General features: G+C 33.2%; 1 protein-coding gene across 1 annotated transcript in view; it reads right to left on the reverse strand.

Annotated features, from left to right (window-relative positions):
- LOC149068897 (CD151 antigen-like) overlaps positions 1-11,343 on the reverse strand; it is a 32,333-nt gene extending 20,990 nt beyond the window's left edge. Inside the window, exon 1 of the mRNA XM_089250780.1 lies at positions 11,015-11,343. The gene's annotated coding sequence lies outside the window, so the exon portion shown is untranslated. The remainder of the gene's footprint in view (positions 1-11,014) is intronic.
- Between the last annotated feature and the right edge of the window lie 2,869 nt (positions 11,344-14,212).

Below are 14,212 nucleotides of genomic sequence, written 5' to 3' on the forward strand. Positions count from 1 at the left end.
TGTGATAGAGGGTTAAGATATCGGAATATTTTTAGAGTCATCACCGCACTGGAAACAACGCGGCGAAATTATCTCTAATGAACACTTCGGAGAAGTTTTTCGGGTAATAAACAGAAAGAATCGTGTTCGGAATAAATGCGTCGTGGAAGGGACACTCGCCATGTTCCATGGTAAGGTCAAAAGAAAAGTCTAGACGTTGAGAACGGGTTTCACGACGTTTTTACTCGTTCATTTTCGTATACGAAACGAATTAAATGCGTAATTCTCGGGGGTATTCGGCGAATAACTGGTTAAATGAGTTAGTGGGTCGAAGTAAGAAGACGTATGATGTATGTATGTTCTCTCGTATAACGCCAATCACGAATGGGTGTCGTGTTTTTGACCCTGTGGTGATACATAACATACTCCCGTGAGAATTTTTCGCATTCAAGGACCAGTGGTCGAAGTCATGTTCTAAGTTCTACTTTTTATACGCCTCTGCGTATTTACCAATAGCGCATAAAAATCATGCAAAAGAAAAAGCCACAGTGATCGGAAAACCTACAGGGTGTCCCTGAACTCATCGGCCAAACTTTAAGGGAAGGTAAAATACACATTTTTTTGAATAGCAATGTGGGGGCGGAAATGAAAAGTGTTGGCGGGAAAAACACAAAATGCTGAAGAAATTAAAAAAAAGCTTTTTATTTACATTAATAATTACAGTAAGTGCTCAAATGTGCCTCCACAAATATATCGATGCAGGCCCGGTAGCGTCTAGCAAGTGATTGGCGTGCCCTTTCAAAGATGTGCAGGGTAAAGGGCTTACATCCCGCAAGGGACAGAGCCCGGGTCGTGTCTGGTCTGACGGAGGTGTTTCACGAACAGTTGCAGCAGCGACTGAAAGTTTTGCACTATGAGGTCCTCATCAGAGTTTTTCCGCCAACACTTTTCAATTCCGGCCCCACATTGCTATACAAAATATTCTTCTTTAGGTGTGTATTTTACCTTTCCCTAAAGGTTGACTCATAAGTTCAGGGACACCCTGTATAGTTTTTCTTCATATGATTTGTTAATGAAATTAATTTGCTATGAAAAGTTTTGCAAATAAATGAAATTATTACCTTTGTGTTTACTTACAATTTAACCTTTGACTTTTAAGGGTGCAGTCGAACTTGGTTATAACGACCTTGGTTCTAACGATAACTCTGGTATAACGTTAATAATTGGTAGTGTGGGGCCAGGGCCGTAACTAGGATTTTTGCTGACCGGGGCGAACATTATTTTGTCGCCCCCACAACTTTAAAATTCGATAATTTTTCAACGGTGTTCTTTGTTCCCACCTAAAATTGTTGCCCCTAAATTTTGCCGCACGGGCAGTTGCCCCCAAACTAGTTTCGGCCCTTTTGTGGGCTGATTCATATAGAGTAGGAGTGTATCTTTTCAGTCCACAGATGAAATATGCAATATTTCAGCAGCTCGCACGCCAGAAACTTGTGTAGGTAGGATGACCATATGACTCATATTTTACGCGACATTCCCGTATTTAAATCTTCCCCACTTTTTTTTTAATATCCTGTTTTCCTCAGTGCATAATTTTAAGGGTGTTCCATAAATTCACTAATAGTTTCAAAATTCACAAAAATTGAAGGAATTGGTATAGGCCTATCTGAATGCAGTTTGGGGTCCTTCAATCAAGTATTACGTCAGAATCGAGGGGAGGGTGTTTCGGATTTGCTACCTTTTGATGACGGGGCGGGGGGGAAGGGATTTGAAGGTTGCTTACGTCATTAACCACACTTTTTTGAATATATGAAATATTCTGAGCTGCTGACGAAATTTTTCGGAAGGGGGGGGGGGGTGGGGGTCAGTGTTTTGCTGATATTTGCTGACAAGGGGAAAAGGGGGTCAAAAATGGCTAAAACTCTGCTGGCGTAATACTTGAATGACCTCTATTACAAAAAAAGTAGTTCTCACGAAAAAATGGGGACTTTTTGATACAGAAAAAAATTTCAAAGTTTTGTTGACTAAACGCTCTTCTCTGTCGGAAACGTTCGTAAAGCTTCAGCCGGTGATTCGTGGCTGAGGTAAAACAACTTCACAATGAGAACCTTATGTAAGCACCAGCAACGGGAAAACTGAGAATCACACACCCTGCTTTTGATGACTCTGATTTGCATATTTCCAGTGACTTGCTTTCGTCCCGCTCCCTCTACCAACAAAAATTTAAACTATTTTTTTCTGTAAACCAAAAAAAATAAATAAATAAAAATAAATAATAATAATAAATAAATAAATAAATAAAAATAAATAATAAAAATAAATAATAATAATAAATAAATAAATAAATAAAAATAAATAATAAAAATAAATAATAATAATAAATAAATAAATAAATAAAAATAAATAATAATAATAAATAAATAAATAAATAAAAATAAATAATAAAAATAAATAATAAAAATAAATAATAATAATAAATAAATAAATAAATAAAAATAAATAATAATAATAAATAAATAAATAAATAAAAATAATAAATAAATCTGTCTTTCGTGAGAATCTCCCTTTCTAACTTTTTCACAAACCGCTTTCAAATACACCTCCTCCTTGCTGGCTCGGTCTCGATGAAGAGATTTTAGCAGGTTGTCTCGAACAGGGCCCGGCCATGCTGGAAGTAGTGCATGCTTGTGTTGTGAACCTAACGCGAAGTCAGTTCCTATGTAATGCTTGCTATGTGTAGTGCTGCCATCTTCCGTTAATTTTTTCTAACTATGAGTGAAGTGAAATGATTGATTAATTGTATGGGGGTTCGAACTCAAGCCTGCGATGCGAGTCGAGATCACTATGAACACTTTACCACAACAACGGCGCATTCAAATATACGAGTTTCTTTCAATTTTTATGAATTTTCAAACTATTTAAGAATTCATGGGACACCTTGTACATCGATTATTATCGAGCTAAAATGATAGAATTGTAGGAAAAAAGTTATTCAAAATTGTAATTTATTCACAGAAAAATTCATCTAATGAGACTGATAATCGAATTAGTTTTCACATAAAACATTTTCATTACAATCCAAAAAATCAAAAAAAAACAAAACAAAATTGTTCAACTACTTCATCGCATGAGTAGACACTTGTGACAGGCACGCAATTTACAAAAAAAACGGCTTTAAATAATTTTTTTCTTTGAAATAGCAGTGACACTTGGTGTCGTAACACCAAAGAATCCGAATCAGCAAATGATGTGTTAACATGAGAACTATTTCGAATAAACGACCGATAATATTAACAAAAAAAATAAATTTTTTTTACAAGATCTGGGAACTTTTTTGATCAATTGTCGATTACTGTCTTTTTTTTTTTTTGCTGAATTTAACGACATCGGGGACGTAATTAGATCATGGCGATAACTTTAATGACATACTTGATGTCGAACCGCCTATTTTGGGGTGAATAATATATTATCATTACAGTTAGCATTTTTAATAAACATTCCATTTACTTATGAAAAATTAAAATATATACTTCACTTTTTTGAAATTTTGAAAAAAAAATTTCAATTTTTTGACACTTTTTTTTAAATTTAAATTTTTCTAGAAATTTTCTTCGAATTTTGAAGTAATTTTATCACTTTATAAGTTTGATAAATCTGTGGATAGATTTGAAATTACACTCTCATAAGAAGAAGGGTTTAAATCTTTTTTTCAAAAATACCAAGTAATAAAATCGGATAAATTTTACGAATAAATGCTATATTTTGTCCAATTTCATAATTTTTTCTAAAATAGTTAACAATATACAGGGGGGAAAAAAATCATAAAATGTAAGGATATTCAACAAGATTTACGAATATTTTTTGTTTCGATTTCACTAAAATATTTATCAATACGTATTTAGAGGGACACAGAGCCACTATTGGAGGGGGCACGACAGGTGAGGTCGCACCGGGCTCCGCGTTTCGGGGTGCCCGCATTTACGTTAACAATAATTTCTTTCATTTATATTCTAAATTTTCTTCAATTCCGAAATTATTTTTTGCACTTATTCCGAATTTTCCTGATTTTTATTTTTCATGAATTTTCAACCCCCACCCCCCCCTGTCACAGAAGAAAAAAAATTGGGGCCCTGTTGTTGTTTCCGCACCTTGCCCCCCCCCCCCACCCGTTTGGTTAGGGTGGCCCTGACACTACAGCAACTAGATTCCCTAAATAACGTCTTAACAAGGGGGGGGGGGGCGCACAACGGATCCTCGCTCTTCGAGTCAAACAGCCACTCTAATTATCTAATTATTATAGGAGAAATTTATTATAAAGTTATTTTTTCCATTGAATTTTCATTGTCTGATTTTTTTTTTCACATCAAATATGAGTTTATATCAATTCTATAAAACTGTCTTCACATAGAAATCTTCATTAATTCTGTAAATATTTCTCTTTCGATGCCTCTCAAAATATTTTTCATTGATTCTAGAAACATTTCATTCAATAATTCTGGAAAACATTGCTTCTTGAAAATATTTTCATTATTCCTGAACAATTTTTGTTAAAAATTCTAAAATCATTTTTCTCATTAATTCTAAAATTTGTCTCAATTAATTCTAAAATTTGTCTCAATTAATTCTAAAATTTGTCTCAATTAATTCTAAAATTTGTCTCGATTAATTCTAAAATAATTTTTCTCATTAATTTTAAAATAATTTTTCTCATTAATTCTAAAATTTGTCTCGATTAATTCTAAAATTTGTCTCGATTAATTCTAAAATTTGTCACACAATTAATTCTAAAATTTGTCTCAATTAATTCTAAAATAATTTTTCTCATTAATTCTAAAATTTGTCTCGATTAATTCTAAAATAATTTTTCTCATTAATTCTAAAATTTGTCTCAATTAATTCTAAAATTTGTCTCAATTAATTCTAAAATTTGTCTCAATTAATTCTAAAATTTGTCTCAATTAATTCTAAAATTTGTCACACAATTAATTCTAAAATTTGTCTCAATTAATTCTAAAATAATTTTTCTCATTAATTCTAAAATTTGTCTCGATTAATTCTAAAATAATTTTTCTCATTAATTCTAAAATTTGTCTCAATTAATTCTAAAATTTGTCTCAATTAATTCTAAAATTTGTCTCAATTAATTCTGAAATTATTTTTCCAGGTTTTGCAACTAATCAGCGTTTTCACTCGATGCACACGACTCAGAAAACCATTTTCTTAGAAACACCTGGTTCTATATTTTCTGAAATTTTTCCTAAAAAATAATTTCGAAATTACTTCTTTCATCAATTTTGAAATACATTTTTTATTTATTTTATTTATTTTTATTTTTTTGTTTTGTTAGCGTTTCTATGAATTGTATAACTATGTAAGCCATTTCGTAGGCGGACCACTGTGAAAACCTTCGAGGGACGCATATGGCCCGCGGGTCATGCATTGAAGACCTATGGTATACCGTATTCCTTTATCTTGTGATTTCGTTGGAATTTCGATAAAAAAAATAATAATATTAAAGTATCATCTGAATCAGTGGGAGTGACAATAACTATTGTTGTGACTGATTCGAGGTGACTGGTGATGTGCAAAGAGATGATGGAGGAATAGGAGGAATTTCACAAGAGCACTGGCTCATTTGCATACGAATTAGTCTGTCCTTCATCCCAATGCATTGTGGTCTTCTCTCATGAGAAGAAGCAATTGATGTAAATCACAGCTTGAATATTCTTCTCGGTTATTCCGAAATTATTGCACGTCTTGTTATTTATAAGCAATGAGTTGCAGCAAGAATGGAAGGACAACAACACTGAAAAAAAATTGAATGCATGTTGTGAGAATGAGAAAATAGCGAGGATGGAATCCAATTGGGGAAAAATACAACGAGGAAAAACTAACAAGAATGAGAAAACTAAAATGATTAAATGAAAAGAGCAGAAAATAGGAATTGAATAGCCACAACAGTGTATGAAATATGGTAAACTATGAGAATTAAAAAAAATCCAGAATCGATAAATAAGAAGGTGCAGTAGAATAACAATACGAAAACTAAAATCATAGAAGAATCATAAGAATAGAAAAGTATGACAATTGATGAACCATAAGAATGGGAAAATATGACAATTGATGAATCACAAGAATGGAAAGTATGACAATTGATGATGGGAAAGTATGACAATTGATGATGGGAAAGTATGACAATTGATGATGGGAAAGTATGACAATTGATGATGGGAAAGTATGACAATTGATGATGGGAAAGTATGACAATTGATGATGGGAAAGTATGACAATTGATAATAGGAAAGTATGACAATTGATGATGAGAAAGTTATATAATTGATGAATCACAAAAATGGAATGGAATAACAATTGATGAATCACAAGAATGGGAAAGAATAGCAATTGATAAATCACAAGAATGGGAAAGGATAGCATTCGATGAATCACAAGAATGGGAAAGGATAGCATTCGATGAATCACAAGAATGGGAAAGAATAATAATCGATGAATCACGAAAATAGGAAAAATAATTGACGAACTACAAGAAGGGGAAAGGATAACAATTGATGAAACAAGAATGAGGAAAAATATTCAATTCTTCATATTCTTATGATGATTGATGGAACAAGAATGGGAAAGATAACAATTTAAGAACCACAAGAAAGGAAATCATAAAAAATAAAAAACTGGTTTAGCGTGAAGAACAGAATATCCTGATGACAATGAATATGAAAATAAATTCAATTATTCTTTTTAATAAAATAGAAATGATATTTCCTCCTGTGATTTCTTAAACCAGTGTTGTCCACAACAAAGAAAAAGAATAATTCTTGTGAAAAATTTGAAGAAATGAATTTTGTTTTAACGGAGTAAAGAAATCAGACTGAAAGGATTCGATTATTAAATGTGAATGAATCAAGTCTGACTAAAACAGAAACCTTATGAAAACAAGCTTTCAAATACAAGTATACATTGTACTATACATTAAAAACCGTCCCAGATTCGAACCCGGGACAATTTTCTTTTCATCGGCACCCACCTAAACCCATAAAAAACCCCTAAAATTACATGTTTGAGAACAAAAACGATATTCTCGCTCACTTTAATCGGATCAAAAAATCAACAATGGACAAATGACTGGAATCGAATAAAAATGGAGCGGAATTCGTGACCGATATCGAGTTTCCGTCTCGTTTCCGATGTCTATCTCAATGGGCTCAAAAACAGATTATTATGATATACACCTTTCTAAAAATATCGGTTTTTTTTTTATTAGGTTCTCGGTCCTTATGCGTGTATATTTGAGGATCACAATATATTATTTCAGAAAGGACCATTTCCACTTTTTTTCCCGAAATGCGATTTTTAACGGTTTGTGAATCTTTGGGACAAGCTCTGTCAGATTATTATGCAATTGGGATTATTCAAACGGGCATGTTTGTGGTAGAAATTGCAATGTAAAGTCAGTCGCTTCTATCAAAAGGGAACATATCTACCTTTTTCATACAATTCAGTATTTTTCCATCTCTCGATAACGGACACTCCATGGGACTGAAAATTTTATCCGCTAACGAGGAGTGCCCTTTAATAGATAGTAAGATACATTGAGTCCCGTCAAAATAATTCAAAACTGTGTCCGCTAACGGGAGTGTCTGTTATGGGAGGTTCCACTGTAGAATGATCTTTTTACCTATGTTAATGACGAGAGGGAACCTTCCTGAGTTAGTTAAAACATACTGTAATCAGGTGGCGTAGAAATTTCCAATTTTTCAGACTTGTGACCAGCTGAAATTTTAATCAAAAGGTCAAATTTCACCAATTTTCTAACAAAACGGAACATTTCCAAAAATTCAAATGTGGATAGCTCCCTTGAATGTTGATCAATAGAAACAAAGTATTTAAATATTCTTCTACCATTCCTTATATTGTACTGTTGGGTCATTTTCTACTATTGTAAAACAAACGCATTCCGAAGAAATACGTTTTTAACTTCTATTGTAAATTTAGCAAGAGTGGAAATGTTCCCTTTTTGGAAATAAGTTCCTCATATTTGCTTAATTTATTTTATTTATTTTCACAGTTCTTGTCGTTTTTCCATTCTTAAAACTTTTCAATAGATCAACAATGGAACCACAATTCTATCGTGGTTATTTTACCATTTCGCAAATTTACGTTCGGTATTTTGTGTTGGCTTTTCCCTTCTTGAAATTTTTGTTGAAAGATTAGCACCTTATTTATACGGTAATTGTTTTTCGTTAATTACAATTTGCATTGGAGAATTTGCATTTCACTGTTATTGTAATTTTCCATTCTTGCAATTCCCGTTCGAAAATTTTTTATTATTGTTTTTTAGTTCCCGAAATTCCACGTTTGAAAATTATTACATTGTTATCGCTTTCCATTCTATAATTTCCATTGTTGCCGTGTTTCCTATTCTCATAATTTTCGTTGGAAAAGTGTTTATTTACCTTATTTTATTTACACCTTACCTGTATTTCCGTTCTTAAAACTTTCCAATCGATCTGATATTCAAAATCTATTGTGGTTTGGTTTTTTTTTTACCATTTTCGCAAGTCTACGCTCGATATTTATTATTTTGTATTTACTTTTCCCTTTTTTTGAAATTTGTTTTGAAAGATTATTTACGCATGGTAATTGTTTTTCGTTTCTTAGAATTAGCGTTTGAAAAGTTATTTCTCGCGGTTGTAATTTCCCATTGTTGCGATTCGCATTCTATTATTATTTTTTTATTATTGTTTTGTTTTTTAATTCTCAAAATTCCGCTTTTGAAAATTTTTACATTGTTGATGCGTTTCCTATTCACATTTTTCATTGGAAAATTGTTTACATGCTAACCGTTTTTCTATTCTTAAAAACTTCGTGTTGCAAAACTTTTCACGCGGTTGTTCACAATCCTCCATCCTTCGCGTTCGGAAATTTTTTACATTTTTATTGTTTTTACATTTATTATTTTTTCTGCTATTTTACATTTTCGCGATTAACAATCAAAAATAGTATACGTTGTCGATTCTTCCGATTCACTTTCAAAAAATTGTTTTTCACTTTTTTCATTTTTTAACTTTTTTTGTTTTTATTTTATTATTTTTTCTCATTTTTCACTTCGAAAAATTTTCAGATTGTTGTTACTTTTCCATCCCTGTAAATCACGTTAAAAATTGTTTACATGGGAGTTGTTTTTATGTCCTCGAAATTCACTATTGAAATTGTTTTTAATTGTTCATTCTTTGAATTTTTCGTGTTCGAAAATATTTTTACATTTTTTCTTTTTTCATTCTCGCAGTTCCCGTTAGAAAATACTTCAAAAATTGTTAGAAATTTTCGAATTATTTTAAAATTGTCCATTCTTTTAATTCGCGTTCAAAAAAGTTTTTAGATTGCTGTTGTTTTCCTTTGTTCCACAAAACTTTTGTTCCGCAAATTTTTCACATCAATATTTTTTCCCCATTTTTATTTCTTAGTCTCAAAATTCCTGCCCGAAAATGGTATACATTATTGTTTCTTCACCATGGATGACAATTGATGGAGCGCAAGAATGGAAAAATAATGTAATTGACGAATCACAAGAACGGGAAAAGATAACAATTGATGAAACACGAATGAGAAAAAAAATAAATTTATGAATCGCAAGAATGGGAGGAAATAATAATTGAAGTATTTCTTTGGAGGGATGATCACATAATTGATGAATCGCAAGAATGTGAAAAGATAACAATTGATGAATCGCAAGAATGTGAAAGGATAACAATTGATGAATCGCAAGAATGAGAAAGGATAAACAATTCTGATGAATAACAATTGCGATGAATAACAATTGTGATGAATAACAACTGTGATGAATAACAATTGTGATTAATAACAATTGTGATTAATCACAAAAATGCGATAAACTAACCATTGATGAAGTTCCAGACTAAAAAATATAACAATCGATGAAACAAGAATGGGAAAAGTAATTTATGGATCACAAGAATAAGGAAAAATAACAACAATAATAACGATTAATAATTAATTTTAATTAATAATTTTATTGATGAATAACGAAAATGGGAAAAGATAATAAATAATGAATTATCAGAATGGAAAAAGCTAACAATTGATGAAGCCCACGAACGGGAAAGGATACAATCAATGAAACGAGAAAGGGAAAAATAGCACTAATTGATGTATCACAAGAATGCGAAAAAATGATAATTGACGAATCGTAAGAATGGGAAAAAATTATAATTTATGAAACAAAAATTGGAAAAAATAACAACTATTGATGAATTGCAAGAATGGGAAGAAAATAAGAATTGTTGAATCACAAGAATGGGCAAGAATAAAAATTGATGAACGGGAAACAATAATAATTGATGAATCACAAGAATGGCGAAAAATAACAATTGATGAATCGTAAGAATGGTGGAAAAAGTAACAATTGATGAATCGTGAAAATGGAAAAGAATAACAATTGGCGAATCGTAAGAAAGGAAATTACAAAAACTAAAAAATTATCCAAAAAAAAGTTCTCGAATTTCTTGAAATTCGATCATAACCACGCATAATGAAAATCCATCCGCCATAATTTAAGGGAATAACATACATAACAATCACAATATTATTTTACACTATCATTTTTAAATGTCAAAACCAAGTACCGTCTTAACGCACGGGCCCACAAAAATGAGGGGGGCCATGGAGAAGAGGAGAGCCGCTCATAACCCCCCCCCCCCGTATCTCCGCCCATGGGGTGCTAGAGAAGAGGGGCCCTTCACAAAAATGAGATATAATAGTCGAAATTTTCGAGCAGTATGCATGTAAATTTGCCTAATAGGGCCTCAGAAAATCACTTGGCCCGGGGGGCCCCCATGGTGCTCTTAAGACGGCTCTGTTGAGTACATATATAACAATCACGACATATGCTAGATTACAGTAGAGAAACATCCACCGCTAATTCGCGATCATAATAATCATTGATTACCACAAAAAATCAATTATCGATTTATTTAAAGATCAAAATATGTTTTTTACTCACCCATCAAGAAGAATAACCATTGACTAGATAACCAATTGCGTTCAAACTAAATAAAAAAAAAAACCTCCTATAACTTTTTTACTCGTGCAGATTGATCCTCCATCAAAATAATATGTTCAAGGTATTCAAGAACTTTTCCCGCCAAACCCTGACGGCCTGAACCACGTCCAGAAGAAATATGTGTGTTGTATATATGCCAGGGTACGTATAATTATTATTCCAAAAAAATCCGAACTGGTTTCCGGCGGGCTAGTCACACTCCAAACTGGTCATTAACTGTTGTTATGGACTCTCTCTCTCTCTCTCTCGACTATCGCGAAATAACAAGTTCTTTTCTTCCCCGACGAGATACAGCTAGTAATAATAATAATAATAAAAATGAAAGAGATAGAGTAGAGAGCAATGGAAAACTCTTCGCCGAAATGAAAAATAATACAAATAAAAAAACTCGCCAAGCCAATATGGCTGGCGAGACATTTCAGGAACAAGCATAAATAAAACTAGTTACTGTTGTCCGCTGATCAAATAAGAATAAAAGTAGGTTATTAGAGGAACTCTTTTTCTTCTTCTTTCGCCAAAAAATAATATTCCGACATACTTGGTGAAATCATGCAAAAGAAGGGAAAGTGGATTTGTGGGTGAAATATGATGGAATAGATTAAAGTTCGGGGAAATGTCATTTATGTTGTGTGTGTGCAGACAAATAAAAGCGTTATTTATTACGTTGGGCTTCTGACGGAAATATCATACCATTTTTTTTAATGGCGTTAGGATGTTGTGTTTTGTGGTCAGTGTAACTTTTGATGACCTGATCAATTTATGGATTGAAATAATGGTATTGAGTAATTGAAAAAATGTATTAAAAAAAATCTCCAAATTATACTGTATAACCCTTTTTGAATCAAAAATCATAAAAGTTTTCCACAAATGTGGATGTTTACCCCTGAGTGAATGGATGCATTTTTTTGTTTCTAGTTGTGGGTAACAAAGAGCTTCTCACATCGTATAGGAAATCCCGAAATATTGAAGGCTTTTTTTTATCAGGTTTGGAATTATTTCTTTCACAATTCTGGGATTATTTGTTTCATCGATTTCGGAATAATTCTGAATTGTCATCAATTCTGGAATTATTTCTTTCATCAATTCTGGAATTATTTCTTTCATCAATTCTGGAATTATTTCTTTCATCAATTCTGGAATTATTTCTTTCATCAATTCTGGAATTATTTCTTTCATCAATTCTGGAATTATTTCTTTCATCAATTCTGGAATTATTTCTTTCATCAATTTCGAAACTATTTCTTTCATCAATTTCGAAACTATTTCTTTCATCAATTTCGAAACTATTTCTTTCATCAATTTCGAAACTATTTCTTTCATCAATTTCGAAACTATTTCTTTCATCAATTTCGAAACTATTTCTTTCATAAATTCTGGAGTCCTTTCTTCTATTAGTTCTGGAATTGTTTTTTCATCAATTTCGAAACTATTTCTTTCATAAATTCTGGAGTCCTTTCTTCTATTAGTTCTGGAATTGTTTTTTCATCAATTAGTTCTCGAATTATTTTTTTCATCAATTCCGGTATTATTCTTTCATTAATAGACGATTTTCTTCCTCCCACGAAATATACAGGGTGTTCTGTTAATGGACCGATAAACTCAGAGGGTTGTTAGTAGGCATCAAGAGGAACAAAAATTGCAATGGAACATGCGACGCCTGTGGACACACCGGAGGATCTCGTACCGCGGATTGTCGTCGCTGCGGCAGACATCAAAAGCATACCTGGTATCTTCGAGCGCGTCCGGCAATCGTTTTTACGTCCTTTTAGACTGTGCAATGACGGTCAGCGGCCGCCATTTCCAACAACTCTTGTAATATTAATGAATTAAATCTTTTTGTAGTTATTATTGTACTTTTTGTCGTTCCAGCGTGTGCACTTCGCGATTTTAACCCTCTCAACGTGGTTTGCGACACCACGTTCCATTGCAATTTTTGTTCCTCTTGATGTCTACTAACAACCCTCTGAACTTGTCTGTCAATTTACAGAACACCGTGTATAACATCGGGGCTAAAGGCCCTCCCCCCCCCCCCCCAAACATTTTTTGGGGCCCCGAAATTGGAAATTTTTACTTTTCGGACACACAAGATTTTTCATACATAAATTAGACTCGGAGAGCGGGGTGGGGGGGGGGGAAGTTACCCTGTTACCCAGACAGCTATGGATTTAACAACATGCAATTTGCAGAGGACGGCTCAAAAAAAAAAAAATCTCCACCCGTACGGGACCTATTTTTGGCACCCCGACCTCAATTTTTTGGTCAACAAAGCCTTTTTTTCTGTCCTTTCAGCTCGGATTTGTCGCTCTGTGCAGCAGTACGGGTCACACGGCCCAAGAGCCACCCTTAGCAATAGCCTGAGCATCAGCGTTTCCCCCCAAAACGCGGGGTAACTAAATAATTCGGGGGATGGGGGAACATGGTTCTATCCCGTAAAAACGGGACGCCTAACTTTTTTTTTAACTGTACAAGACACTGGCGTACAATCCAAAGGCTGATAACTCAAAATCCGACGAAGGAGCGGCGCGTATTTGCAAGTTGTTCTGTCTACTCGTGGGCAAACTTAAAACTTCTCATTCGAATCACTTTTGTCTTTAGGGGGACTAAAAAATCACTCAGTAATTATTATTATTTACAGTCCGCATGAAAAATTGCTGGATTGAATTGTGAGACTGATGACATTCTCGGGAGCCCACGACTTTGGTGTAGTTTTTTTTTTGATATTGAATGATACAAAAGATTGAATCTCACTCAACAGACGATCACCAAAATTGGACTAAACGCTATAATAAATAGACTAAACAAAAGAAGGGTTTCTTCTTCCTCCCCGATAAGCCATCTCAAAAACTATAAACAAACATATTGTGTAAAAAGAGAGGAGTAAAACGTTGATACGATGAAAAGAAACACTTGTTGATTGGCTTCTGATAGATAATGCGGTAAAGTTCAATGGGGACCTATTACCCACATAATAACCTTCGTTTTCCTATTCCAAGGTTTCTGAACCTTAGAGGAGAAATAAAGTATAAGTAAATTATATATATTTCCTCTAAGTTCTCAACCTATGGTCCGCGGTTTACAGAAACTTTGCCCCCGACATTTCGCCCCTAGCACGTTTTGTCCCCGGAAATTTCGCCCCTG

The sequence above is a fragment of the Pholcus phalangioides genome, unplaced genomic scaffold (assembly GCF_987345545.1).
Source record: "Pholcus phalangioides strain wild (caught in Gottingen) unplaced genomic scaffold, Ppha-v1.0 ptg000024l_1, whole genome shotgun sequence".
Taxonomy (NCBI): Eukaryota; Metazoa; Arthropoda; class Arachnida; order Araneae; family Pholcidae; genus Pholcus; species Pholcus phalangioides.